Source organism: Mytilus trossulus, chromosome 14, assembly GCF_036588685.1.
Source record: "Mytilus trossulus isolate FHL-02 chromosome 14, PNRI_Mtr1.1.1.hap1, whole genome shotgun sequence".
Taxonomy (NCBI): Eukaryota; Metazoa; Mollusca; class Bivalvia; order Mytilida; family Mytilidae; genus Mytilus; species Mytilus trossulus.
This window is the reverse complement of record NC_086386.1, coordinates 63,477,837-63,493,226: the sequence shown is the minus strand read 5'-3', so window position 1 is coordinate 63,493,226 and position 15,390 is coordinate 63,477,837.

Sequence of the window (15,390 nt, the reverse complement as noted above, 5' to 3'; positions counted from 1 at the left end):
CAAAATATTTATTAAGCCAAACAACAACAAAGTTGAAGGGCATTGAGGATCAAAAATTTTAAAAAGCTGTGTCAAATACGGCTAAGGAAATATATGGCCGGGATAAGAAAATCCTCAGTTCTAGAAAAATTCAAAGTTTTGTAAACAAGAAATTTATAAAAATGACCACATTACTTATTGATAATCATGTCAACAACGAAGTGTTGACTACTGGGCTGGTGATTCCATCGGGAACAAAATATCCACCAGCAGTGGCATCGACCCAGTGGTGTAAATAGTTATCAAAGGTACCAGGATTATAATTTAGTACGCCAGACTACATTAGACTCACCAATGACGCTCATATCAAAATACGTATAAAGCCAAACAACAACAAAGTTGAAGATCAGTGAGGATTCAAAATTCCAAAAAGTCGTGTCAAATACGGCTAAGTTAATCTATGGCTGGAATAGGAAAATCCTTAGTTTTTCGAAAAATTCAAAGTTGAAAATGTTTAATAATATATCGCTAAAATAACAATGCTACACAACATAAACACATACAAGAACATTCATTACAGAGAATAACATTCAACAAAAACTGCAGAACAACAAATAACATGTTTTCACAACAACACCACATGATATCAAAAGCGATATGTAGTGTTTTGATTGTCTTTTCGCCATTTTTAGTTATTCTCAACTTTGTTTCCTATTGTATTCTTCGTATACCTTAAGGTAAAAAACCATAACAATCATATTTCTGGAATGAATATATGTATTAGATTAAGATCTTAAGTATTCTACTTCAAAACAAAAGTTTACTAAAAAAATTAAAAGATTTAAAGCAAGACATACATGCATAATTTTGATCATTACGTCGACTATAACATTTAAATGATTCTCTCATTTCCGGTTTTATTTTTATCAGACGCATAGTGAGTTTTTGCGTCATGCGTTATTGAGGTCGTCCATCATGGAGGTATCAAAGTGATAACATAATCACAAATATTTGCTAATATAAACACATTATCATTAAGTTTTTTTTTAAATGAGATAATCAAAAATTCAATCCAAAACTTACAAGTAATCAATAATCATAAATATTTGGTCTTGTAATTGAATAATCGCTAAACGACCAAGTAATCACATAATCAAAACTTCATGATGAGACTCAAAAATACACTAATTATCTATTTACCGGTACACACGTTACATTGATCTGTAAGTCAAAGCATGAATCATTCATTTTTTATGGGCGAGGCAAAAAAAGAAAGCAACACAGTCACTAGTACTTGTATATCAACATGAGTTTGACTGTCCCTCTGGTATCAATCACCCCTCTTTCAACGGTCATTTTAATCTTAACCTAATCGAAACAAATTTAAAAATTAATTATACAGAAAATGTTCTTGCAGTCAATTCAGTTGATTTTCAGCAGTTTTCAGGACTGTTTAGTATTATTTTGATGAGTACAATTAAATAGCGACTACAGAACACTAAAATAAAATACCAACTCACAAGGAACTTACCAACTATTATAATCGAACGACCTTCACCAATGAGATAAAATCATACCATTGAAGCTATGATATTCTGCAGGATTACAACATATTGAACGAGTTAAAAGATTTACCCAAAGCATTTGCTTATAGTGTACAAACACAACTAATGATAGAATCATTAAGACGGACAACAATGTAAAACATGGTATTAGAATAATACAATGGCTATCTATGTGAACCATTTTCGATGGATTTGAACTTTCTCTCTGCTTGAGGCATTGGCGAGAAACTAATGTAAATCCAATGATTCCAACAAGTAAGCCGCTTCTTTATTTGTGTATGTGTGCAAGTCATGTGCCGCTTGACAATCCCAAACAGACATTTCTATTAAAAACAAAGCAGAAAACTACGAATATCTTAGTGTTTGATTTGATTTTGATTTATATTTTTTTGTGTTTTAATGCCACTTTATAGCACCGCATTTACTCTATTGCGTGGCGACCAGTTTTTATTGGTGGAGGAAGCCGGAGTGTCTGGAGAAAATCAACGACCTTCAATAAGGTAAACTGACAATCCTAGTCAATCAAGATTTGAATTGAGTGCACCCGCATTAGCGGGATTCGAACTCACTACCCAAGTGTTGACAGGTTAGTGATTACAATAGTAATTACATAGACAACTCGACCACCAAGTCCCCCTCTTAGTGTTAGCCTGTATTGATTTCCTTGTGTAAGATATATATATATATATATATATATATACAACTCGTCTAAACATCAACCCAACAATGTTAGATCTGTAAATTTGCTTTCGCAAATTTTTGGTTCTTCCCTCGCCGGGATTCGAACCCATGCTACTGTGATATCGTGACACCGAATCGCCTGCACTGCAGCCGTCCCGCTAGACCACACGACCACCTGGGCTCTCAAAAAAAGAGCTTTCGGTGGCCATATGTTACCTTTCCACGTCAGTTTTAATCTAGCGGCGTACTACAGTACATGATATATTAGGCATGAAGATGTTATTGTTACAGATCAGCTAAATTATCTATAGTAAAGGATCCTACAAATTAATGTAAGATACAGTCACAGAAAATAATTATATTCATAAGTACGTCTGAGTCAGTGACAACTCTTATATATATAAGAGCATTAGTTGTTTGAACTCGTTTTAATTACCAGACACGATGAACCTACGTGTATCTTCAGATATTTTAGTTCGCGTGTAGAAATTTGTCAAAACTTGAAAAATCAGCCTCTTTTTTTGGATGATATATAATAAGATATTTGTATAATATTATTGAAACATAGTTTATGATAACATTGCCATTGAAACGAACAAAAAATGTTTGAAAAAAAATAATTTATATAACCACAATTTTAATAACAAAATGAAGTGTTTTTTTGTACAAAAAATGCATTTTACAACTTTGACCGTAGTCGAACTTTACAATGTTAGACATTTCAAAATTAATCCTCAGATGACAGTTCACATCATGGTTGGTCGTTATACGCCAAAGAATTAGTACTTTGTGCGCAGTCTCCATTCAAACGGATTATCGCATTTAACGTCTTCTGGTTCCTGCCTAAAGTCGACTAATTTGTTGCTAAGGTAGCAGCAACCATTTCTGATGTTTATTTCATGATGTGTTTGAACTGGGGTTTCCTTTCGCGCACTTTCCGCCCAATAGTGTCCCATATATGCTCGATATGGTTCAAATCTGGGCTACGATCCGTCCAAGTCTTAGTGTACGATAACCATTAGGGATGAGTCAATCTCGAATAGTTCTTGCTAAAAGGCTCCTGTATGCCCACCACTCTCTTTTTGGGATTGTATTGTATGCAATGGGTTTTCTTCTGACCAACTTTTATTATGCTTTATTTTCCCTAGCAAATGGTATAGGGGTCTTCTTTATCTCGGAAGGTCTTTAACATCGTTTAGTGTCATTTTTTATCCTCAAAACGACTTATAGTAGAATGGTGATGACCAACAATACGTGCAGTTGTTACAGCGACATCCCTGCTTCTCTCATGCTGATAATCTTTCATCTTGCTGCAGTTTAGAGTAGTCGAGGACCCATTACAAGGTGCCAATCCCATAACTTTAAAAACTTGGTTATTTAAAGTGTTGAAAAGAATGAGGATGAAAACATCTGTTTTGCTGTTTACGGGTAGAGTAGCTGCATGTGCAGATAAAAACTCACAGAGTCGATATATATTGATTAAACTCTGGTGATACTTAAATAATGTTTGAGTAGTTCTCTTTTACCAAATTATATCACAAAAAAAAGAAGTGTTTTTTTAATTTCAATTTCAATTTGGTGTTGCAATACTTTTTTCCATGTGTATAGTTATCAAAAGTATCAGGATTATAATTTTATACGCCAGACGCGCGTTTCGTCTACATAAGACTCACCAGTGACGCTCAGATCAAAATAGTTAAAAAGCCAAACAAATACAAAGTTGAAGAGCATTGAGGACCCAAAATTCCAAAATGTTGTGCTAAATACGACTAGGGTAATCTACTCCTGGGGTAAGAAAATCCTTAGTTTTTCGAGAAATTCCAAGTTTTATAAACAGAAAATTCATAAAAATGACCATATAATTGATATTCATGTCAACACCGAAGTGATGACTACTGGGCTGGTGATACACTCGGGGACGAAACGTCCACCAGCAGTGGTCAGTAAATAAGAATGAATCAATATACATAATTGCATTATTACACAGTCCATCCAAGGAATATCTTTATATACAAAATATAATCTCTCTTTTATTCAATAGATATACGATGTGGTATGAGTGGCAGTGATACAACTCTCCATCCAAGTTACATTTTGTATAAGTAAACAACTCTCCAATCTAGTTGAATCACTTTAGTTTCATAATGCTGTGTATTTAATGATTTGCTGGAGGTTAAGCGGGTTAGCGGAAGAGGGGTTTTAATATCAACATTTTGTTGAAAACCTTTTCAGATAACACGTACATTGATCAATCATATTTTTCACACTAGATGATTACATTCCATATGGGATCTAAAAGTAATTCTGCATTAACAGTTTTGCATAACTATTGTTTATGCTTTGACTGCTTGTCAGAGATGTGTCTGATTACTTTTAATGTACAGTTGGGTGCAGACCAAGCATTACATAAAGTAAACGCAAGTTAACGCCGCGTGCACATATTTCGTTAGTTAACTTCAAATTTCCCGTTTACTAGTAAACGCCCGTTTACTATAATTACGTTAACGCGGTCGAAATGGAAATTTCTAATGTCTACCCGAGTAAACGGGCGTTTACTTTGTGTCCGTTTAGTCATTAGTAAACGGGCGTTTACTTCATAATTCGTTAAATTTATTTTCACGTGCACGTAAAAGTAAACGGGCGTTTACTACAGATTTTAAAAGTGTATTTTTACGTGCACTTGAAAGTAAACGCGCGTTTACTTTTCGCGATAACTGATTGGCTAAATTTAGAACTAAACTTCCAGTTCATTTGTTTATTTATTTTATAAAAACGGCCTTTTAGTCTTTGTATTTTACGTATATGTGTTTTAAACCAGAACAATTAAAAAACTCTTTTAATTCGAATATTAATTTTATTCAATCACACACAATCAGTTCCGTTAAGTCCATTATTTTTACTTATTAGCAGATTTTCTATATTTTCTTTTCAAAAGTTACATGTACAAATATCGATACGGAGACATCGGAAACATATTTTTATATGATGGGATATAAACATCATGGTTTACGTTGTTTCTTTCCCCATTTTTAATTGTCTCTTCGAATTCCTAACTATAACTCGGTGCATTTAGAACATAATTTTTAATCGAAATTCCCCTCGTTTGTCTTGGATTAACATGATTTAAGCTTCAGTTTTGACAAATTATCAAACGTAAATTGTACAGGGGTAATAATAAAGTGTAACATAAGTATGTACGTCATTTGTACCAATCCGTCAATTTAAATGTTCAAATATTGCGATCGAGATTGCGATCCTTTGCATGGATTTATAACTGATTTACAATCAGCTATATAGCGTGATAATATGGTCTGTGTTGGTTGTTCCCGACAAATCATTTTATAATACGAGTCAGTCGTATGAAAACTACTGAAATGTGTTTCAATTCAATAGTTTGAATCAAAAAAGGACAATGTGGAACTCTAAATTGACATGATTGATGCCAACAATTTTTTTTAGTCATAGCTAATCAAAAATTGCTACCTTTCAGTTTTATATAATACAATCAATCATTAAATTAAAATATAACTCATTTACTATGCAGCTATATAGATTTACATAAAAAAAAACTGCTAATATGGTCAGTTATGGTTGTTGGGGACAAATAATTTTATTATATGAATCAGTCTGAGGTATGAAAAATACTGAATTTTGTTTACAATTCAATATTTTGAATAAAAAAAAATACATTGTGGCACTCTAAATTGATGCAAACCAATTTTTTTATTCATACTGTTCCAATATTGCTACCGTTTAATTTATACAATCAATCTTTACATGAAAAGACAACTCTTTTACTATGCCACTATATAGATTTACATAATAAAGTGCTTATATGGTCAGTTTTGGTTGATGAGGACAACTAATTTTATAATACGAGTCAGTCTGAGGTATGAAAACTACTTAAATTGGTTTACGATTCAATAATTTGTATAAAAAAGTACATGCTGGCACTCTAAATTGATGCGAACCAATTTTTTTTAATTAGCATTCAAATATTGCTACCTTTTATATAATACAATCAATCCTTACATGAAAATATAACTCATTTACTATGTGACTATATAGATTTACATAATAAAATGCTAATACCGTCAGTTTTGGTTGTTGCGAAACAAATAGATTTATAATATGAGTCCGTATTAGGTATGAAAACTACTTAAATTGGTTTACGATTCAATAATTTGTATAAAAAAGTACATGCTGGCACTCTTAATTGATGGGAACCAATTTTTTGTAGTCATAATATTCAAATATTGCTACTTTTTATATAATACAATCAATCCTTACATGAAAATATAACTCATTTACCATATGGCTATATAGACTTATATAATAAAGTGCTTATATGGTAAATTTTGGTTGTTGCGGACAGATAATTTTATTATATGAGTCTGTCTGAGGTATGAAAACTACTGAATTTTGTTTACAATTCAATATTTTGAATAAAAAAAGGACATGCTGGAACTAAATTGATGAGAACAAAACGTTTTAGTCATAATATTCAAATATTGCTATCTTTTGTATTATACAATCAATTCTTATAACTCAATTACTATGTGACTATATAGATTTACATAATAAAATGCTAATATGGTCAGTTTTGATTGTTGCGAAACAAATAATTTTATAATGAGAGTCAGTCTGAGGTATGAAAACTACTTAAATTTGTTAACGATTCAATAATTTGTATGAAAAAAGTACATGCTAGCACTCTAAATTGATGCGAACAAATTTTTTTTAGTCATAATATTCAAATTTTGCTACCTTTTATATAATACAATCAATCCTAACATGAAAATATAACTCATTTACTATGTGACTGTATGGATTTACATAATAAAATGCGAATATGGTCAGTTTTGGTTTTTGCGAAACAAATAATTTTATAGTACAAGTCAGTCTGAGGTATGAAAACTACTTAAATTGGTTTATGATTCAATAATTTGTATAAAAAGTACATGCTTGCACTCTAAATTGATTCAAACCAATTTTTTTTAGTCATAATATTCACATATTGCTACCTTTTATATAATACAATCAATCGTTACATGAAAATATAACTCATTTACCATATGGCTATATAGACTTTTATAATAAAGTGTGTATATGGAAAATTTTGGTTGTTGCGGACAAATATTTTTTTTATATGAGTCTGTCTGAGGTATGAAAACTACTTTAATTGGTTAACAATTCAATAATTTGTATAAAAAAGTACATGCTGGCACTCTAAATTGATGCGAACCAATTTTTTTAAGTCATAGTATTCAAATATTGCTACCTTTTATATAGTACAATCAATCCTTACATGAAAATATAACTCATTCACTATGTGACTATATAGATTTACATAATAAAATGCTAATATGGTCAGTTTTGGTTGTTGTGAAACAAATAGATTTATAATACAAGTCAGTATTAGGTATGAAAACTACTTAAATTGGTTTACGATTCAATAATTTGTATTAAAAAGTACATGCTGGCACTCTTAATTGATGGGAACCAATTTTTTGTAGTCATAATATTCAAATTTTGCTACCTTTTATATAATACAATCAATCCTTACATGAAAATATAACTCATTTACCATATGGCTATAAAGATTCACATGATAGAATGTTTATATGGTCAGTTTTGGTTGTTGGGGACAAATAATTTTATATATATGAGTCAGTCTGAGGTATGAAAACTACTGAATTTTGTTTACGATTCAATATTTTGAATAAAAAAGGACATGCTGGCACTCTAAATTGATGCGAACAAAATTTTTTAGTCATAATATTCAAATATTGCTACCTATTTTATTATACAATCAATCCTTATATGAAAATATAACTCATTTACTATGCGGCTATATAGATTTACATAATAAAATGCTTATATGGTCCATTTTGGGTTGTTGCGACAAATAATTTTATTATATGGGTCAGTCTGAGGTGTGAAAACTACTGAATTTTGTTCACGATTCAATATTTTGAATAAAAAAAGGACATGCTGGCACTTTTAGTTGATGCGAACAAAATTTTTTAGTCATAACATTTAAATATTGATACTTATTTTATTATACGATCAATTGTTATATCAAAATATAACTCATTTAATATGCCGGCTATATAGATTTACATAATAAATTACTTATATGGTCAGTTTTTGTTGTTGCAAACAAATAATTATATATTACAAGTTAGTCTGATGTATGAAAACTTCTGAATTTTGTTTACTATTCAATATTTTAAATAAAAAGAGGTTATGACCTTCAGACTGGTACAAAAATTGCTGTCAATTGTATTATATGGTCAATTATGGCATAAAAATATAACTGAATTTATGGCAATCCGTTGTGGAATTTATTCCCTATTTATTAATATTAATAAATCATTTATTAATATTAAATATTATTTTTTAATATTAATAAATCGAATTTTTAATATTAATAAATATTTTTTAATATTAAAAAATCGTCATTTTTTAATATTAATAAATAGGTTTTATTTTTTAATATTAAAAAATCATTTTTTAATATTAAATATTCGATTTATTAATATTAAAAAATAATATTTAATATTAAAAAATAGATCCTATTTATTAATATTAAAAAATAGATCCTATTTATTAATATTAAAAAATCATTTTTTAATATTAATAAATCATTTTTCAATATTAAAAAATCATTTTCTAATATCAATAAATGGTCTTATTTTTTAATATTAAAAAATGAATATTTAGTATTAAATATTCAGGTTGATTTTTTAATATTAAAAAATCATTTTCTAATATTAATAAATACGCCACCTATATGTAAGAGTTGTTTGAGCGCTTTTATTTACGATGATCATACCTTACTGCAAGCATGTAGCTGAACTAGATCAGTGGAAAATATGAATAACAAAAACATCTACGAAACACCTGCTTTTATCCGGCAATCAGCCAATTATTGTAAAATTAACAAGTTGAAAAATAAAGTGTTTTTTTTTAACTTGTACAAATAAAGTCTCTTGTTACTCCAACTCCATATTGAGCAAAGATCAGCAAACGGTAATGAGAATATTTCTGTTTCTGACGTGACCACTTCGCGGTCTGCGTTTAAACTATGTAGATTTCTTTGAAAAATGTTAAGAATCAGAGACTTGGATTTAAATAATAAACTTTAGAGCACCAGTTATAAATTGTAGAATATAAACAATAGATGTACATTGTCGGAAATACTAAATGTATGTGTACTCGCTGAGAAAGAAGAGAAAACCTCGGCAAGAGTAGCTTTTCGTTCTGTTTCTAAATCTTCCCGGAACAAAAATGAGTGATTTTAACAACTAAATGATTATGTAATTACAGGTGACCAGATTATCAAAGCTTTACTTGTGATACATGACTGACGTTTAATTGCTATAACAACTTCCCCCAATAAATGTTGACATAACCATGATAACAGGAAAAAGGCAATAAAAGTTATTTTCATGACTGTTCAAAACAATTATAAATTAATTCATGCACGAAAGAAATTTTGAAAGATTTATATACGGTTGTTGTTTTATCTTTTTCTCTAATCTTTTATTCTGATATTAACCTTTTTACTTGAAAACTTGCAAGACACAATCCAGTGATAAGAAAACTGTTTCGTTTGATTAGATTTAAGAAGGTACATCTTTTTAGACACTCATTTTTTATACGGAAATCTATAAAACATTTTGTTTATTATATTTAATGAAATTACTGTTAAAAATATTACTAAACATGAACATATCAATAAAAGCTGCCCATTTAATAGACATAAATGGTAAACAATAAAAGTTCATAGGAAATAATCTTTCTACAATAATTAATAGCTCTTCAAAACTAGTCGAAGAACACTTAGAAAAGAAAGTTCAGTAAAAATGGACTTCATACTAAACTCCAAAACATATAAATGAACTAAAATTAAAAAAAAAACCATACACGACTCAGTAACAAAAGCCAGAGGCTCCTGATTTAGGACATGGGGTTAATAGGTATAGGAAGATGTGGTATGGGTGCCAATGAGACACCTCTCCATTGAAATAACAATTTATAAAAGTAAACAATTATAGGTCAAGGTACGGCCTTCAGCACGGAACCTTGGCTCACAACGAACAACAAGCTATTAAGCATAATAAAGGGCCCCACAATTACAAGTGTAAAACCATTAAAACGAGAAAACCAACGGTCTAAATTAATCTATATTAAAAAAAAACGAGAATCGAGAAACACGTATAAATTACATAAACAACTACTGTACATCATGAGATTCCTGACTTAGGACAGGTGCAAACATTTTCAGCGGGATTACACGTTTTAATGGTACCAAACCTTCTCCCTTTTACTGAGACAATTATAGTATAACATCACAACATAGAAATACACATGATAAAATATCAATTGGAAGGCTTAACTCAATCAAAATACGTAGATTAATTTAACACACTATGAACAAATAAATTTGAGATGCGATACCTGAATGTATTGTGAGATCTGAGATCAACCCTTCCCTATACCTCTAGAATACAATGTCCCCACATGAGATTTTAACGTTATGTAACATGTATACAAATGTTACGTCTAATTGTTATCATGAATTACTTCTATATAGAATAAGATAACTTGTTAAAGGGTAAATATTGTCAGTTTTTGTTAATGATATCAAATAATTTTGTTTTTCGAGTCAGTCTGTCTAAGATGAGAAAACTGTTTGATTTTGGTGAGGATTAAATTACATGTATTTGAAGAAACATACTTAAACTATTATTTGCGAAGAACAAGAAATTTACTATAATTATTGTTCAATTAAATACAAATGTGTGACATTTTTAAATAACTGTAATCGTCAATATGTCAAGCGGAAATGACTAGTTGGTCAATTAATTTTGATGTTCCTTATCATTTCATATTTTAGGTCAGTGTATCCAGGTTACGATGACAATCTGCGTTAACGGGCGTTTACTACAAACAGTAAACGCGCGTTTACTTATTTACTTATAATAGAGGACGCGCAGTTTCCACGTTAACGCGGAGGTAAACGGGAAAGTAAACGCCCGTTTACTCTTTAAAAAATTAGAAGACGCGCCGTTTTTGCGTTAACGCGGAGGTAAACGCGAAAGTAAACGCCCGTTTACTTTTAATGTCTACTGCAATTTCGGAGTTAACGCACAGTTAACGCGGCGTTTACATGAAGTGCACGCGAGTAAACGCCTCGTTAACTTTTTCGGCCCGTCTACATGTAATGCTTGGTCTGCACCCAACTGTAATTGATTAAATTACAATTACTTTGTCATTTGTATGATTAAATTAATTTAATGATTACATCATTTCTGAAAGTGTCCGATTAAATTAATGATTAAATTGGCAAAGTAATCATGATTACATCTGATTACAATGAATTAAAAAAAAACATTTTGCATGATGTGAACGAATAAACATTTAATATAAAACTATATGTCATTTTTTAGAAAGTATTGTGTTTGCTATATTATAAAATGATAACTTCAAACTTCATCTATTTAATAAACCCCAAAAGTTCACTTCATACATACATGAACATTGTGTCACTGGTAATGACCCATTGCACTTTATCATCATTAACCTACGAATTATTTTGACTTCAATTGAATATAGCTTTATAAAAAGCATTTGCTGATTGTCTTCTGACATATTCTAGACTTTAATTTATATTTGTTTCAAGGTGAAGTTTATGGGAGTTAAAATATTGATGAAATTGTACCAGTTTAATCAAATTGTAAACAAAATACAAGTGCTAAAAACCATTGCATTTTACATGTCCAGTCCAAATACATACAAAAATTTGCTTATTTTAAACAAGATATTTGTCCAACTTTTAGTTAATTTTATGCTAATTGAATAAATGATCACATGTTTGATCTATCTGTTACCATATATATTGTCCTACAGTTATACTCAGTTGGTAATTGCAATAAAAACAAACCTTAATTGGTTTCCTACCTGTCAATTCAAAATTGACAAAAATCACAACACTAACAAAATAATAATTAAGGGTCAAAGAAAAGTATTACTTGAATATAACAGTTATTATCAAATATATATATATACATCTTTAAATTGTGAATATATGTACAATAGTTTTACTAAGGCCAGAAACATATAATTGTATTATATGTCTCTTCTTAGGCTATTAATGACTTTTCAATACTGTAAGTTGGTCCGAGACCACAATTGTCGTCCCTTGATTTTCGTTGTTCACGAATATAGTCCCTAGTGTTAACATTGGGTTACTTGCCATTAATTTTTATACCCCTTCCAAATTGATTTCTCCATGTTTAATGCCTCAAATTGTAAGTAGGGGGGGTGAAATTACACTGTAAAAAAATTGGGGTCCAGAATTTTAAAGGAAAGTAGTGATTTGGTCCAGGTGAAAAAGGTTGAAAAAAAGCACCTCGGAAGCTGTCAAAAGATTTCAAGACGCCCTAAAGATAAAATTGTCCACATTTTAAGTTAGAGACGATGAAGTTTTCTATAATTTTGATATAATTTGTCCCAAAAGTAGTACAACACACTGTAAAAGTTTCATTGAGAAAGCGCAGGTGGGATTATTTTAAATTTTCATTTATGTTCTAAAAGAAATGCACTACGAATTAATTGTGTTCTCGGACCTAAGAGGTGAAGTCTGTAAATATAGAATCTGTACTTTGGCAACTTCCTTAAATGATTTGGTGGTGTCAATTTGTCAAATAGCATAAAACTAAAGGATTTAAACTTTTATTCTATAAAATTTCTGCAAAAATGACCAATTTTTGCATTTTATGGTCAAAATAGGCATTTTAAGGCTTTTTCAATATTGATGCATACTTGGCATCCTGACTTTCTATCTGACAGGTTTTCATGTGTCAATTCTTGTGTGTCTATGCCTTTATCTATTTCTGTTACTTGTTTATGAACTCAGAATCTACAAAAAAGAAGATTATCTCAGACAATATGTACAAAATGTGTTGTATAAATGACCCTTGTTTAACGCCCTGTTTGGATGAAGTCAAAAGTGGGGTTCTTGGTACATAAAATTTGAAGTCCACAATAACGACCTCACTAAATTTGTACCAAAAGCACTTTACAATGTCTATTGTACCTGTTCCATTTCACATAATATCTTTCTTTTCTTCTGAAGGATAGCAAGTGGTTAAAATATAAGCCTGTTGAGACTAAAATGGCATTCAAGTTTTTCACTAAAAAGCCAAAAATCTTTGTATCAGACCATACTGTCCGCAAGAAAAGTTAATTGCAAGAGCCTTTTTGTGCTCAGATTTGTTGTATCATGTCACATGAGTATAGAAATGATAAAAAAGACACATTTTTTTATTTCTTATAACCTCAATATGCATTTTCAATGTAAATATTGTGGCACGGCCTGAATTGACCCTTATTTTTTTCCACTCTTACTTGGCTTAAGACCCTTTTAAACTAATATGATATGTTATTTGTAACTTTTCTTTCCATTTAAAGTACATTCAATACATATGTAAGGATTATTTATTACCAAAAAGCTTCACACATTTAAAATTGCTGGAAAATATTACATCTTCATGTAAGGCCCCCTTTCATTGAAAAACCTCAATTTTTAGGCCCAGGCTGATATAAATTTGACTTTTGAATAATTATGCTAAGTCTGATAAATCAAATAAGTACTCTATTGCTTTCAGTACATAATAAATGATATATTAAGTCATTTAAAAGGAAGTTTTTTGCAATATTTTAATTTTCAAAGCCCAACATGTTGATAGTTGAAATTTTTCAATTTTAACGTCAAAATTTAACACGCAAAGATGAGTATAGAATTTAACATATTGTCTATAATATATATCCTATTGTTATGAAACTTTTCAAGCAGTGTTATAATTAATTAAGCTTTGGTCATACCATGTTTTTTATAAGATTTGTCAACTCTTTCTATCCTATTATGTCCGATACCACAATTGTCGTCCCTTGATTTTCGTTGTTCACGAATATAGTCCCTAGTGTTAACAGTGGGTTACTTGCCATTAATTTTTATACCCCTTCCAAATTTATTTCTCCATGTTTAATGCCTCAAATTGTAAGTAGGGGGGTGAAATTACACTGTAAAAAAATTGGGGTCCAGAATTTTAAAGGAAAGTAGTGATTTGGTCCAGGTGAAAAAGGTTGAAAAATAGCACCTCGGAAGCTGTCAAAAGATTTCAAGACGCCCTAAAGATAAAATTGTCCATATTTTAAGTTAGAGACGATGAAGTTTTCTATAATTTTGATATATTTTGTCCCAAAAGTAGTACAACACACTGTAAAAGTTTCATTGAGAAAGCGGAGGTGGGATTTTTTAAATTTTCATTTATGTTCTAAAAGAAATGCACTACGAATTAATTGTGTTCTCGGACCAGTTTATTTTTACTTAAGTATACAAACCAATTGTCATGTTTAATATAAAAAAAGTAAACCAAACTATCTTATTGAACATGTTCAATATAAATTGAATAAGAATAACAAAAAATATTCCTTTATGGGCCATAAACACAGTTTAATTTTTTTGTCATTGTAATCAGAATGTAATCATAAAGTAATCAGGATTACAGGGTATTTTGAAAAGTAATTGATTAAATTAAATTACATGTAATCAGATTTTTGGCTGATTGATGATTACAATGATTACTTGAAAAATTGTAATCAATTACAGCTGATTAACGATTACAATTACAATTACCCCAACTCTGCCGCTTGTGTGGGTATATATATAGACGGGGTTTCAGACTTTGATGTTGAAACATTTTGAATTATTAGGGGTTCCTAATCAGAGGTCTTCATACATTTGTAGATTTTTAATATCTTGCAAGGGTTTTTTTTGGCACAATTATGAAAATTCTTCTTCGTCAAGGCTTGAGATTGATTGGGAATGTCATTCTAATATTCCTTCAAATACATAACAAACCTCTTCAACACGTTCCCTTTAATTAAATTGAGAATGGAAACAGGGAATGTGTCAAAAATATAACAATTCCACCATATAACAGACAACAGCATAAGGTCACCAATAGATCTTAAATGCAGCAAAAAATTCCCGCACCGGGAGGCGTCCTGCACCCGGCCCCTAAATAAATGGATGTACTTGTACAGTGTTCTGTGTTCAGTGTTCTTATTTTCATTGCTAAATAACTGAATG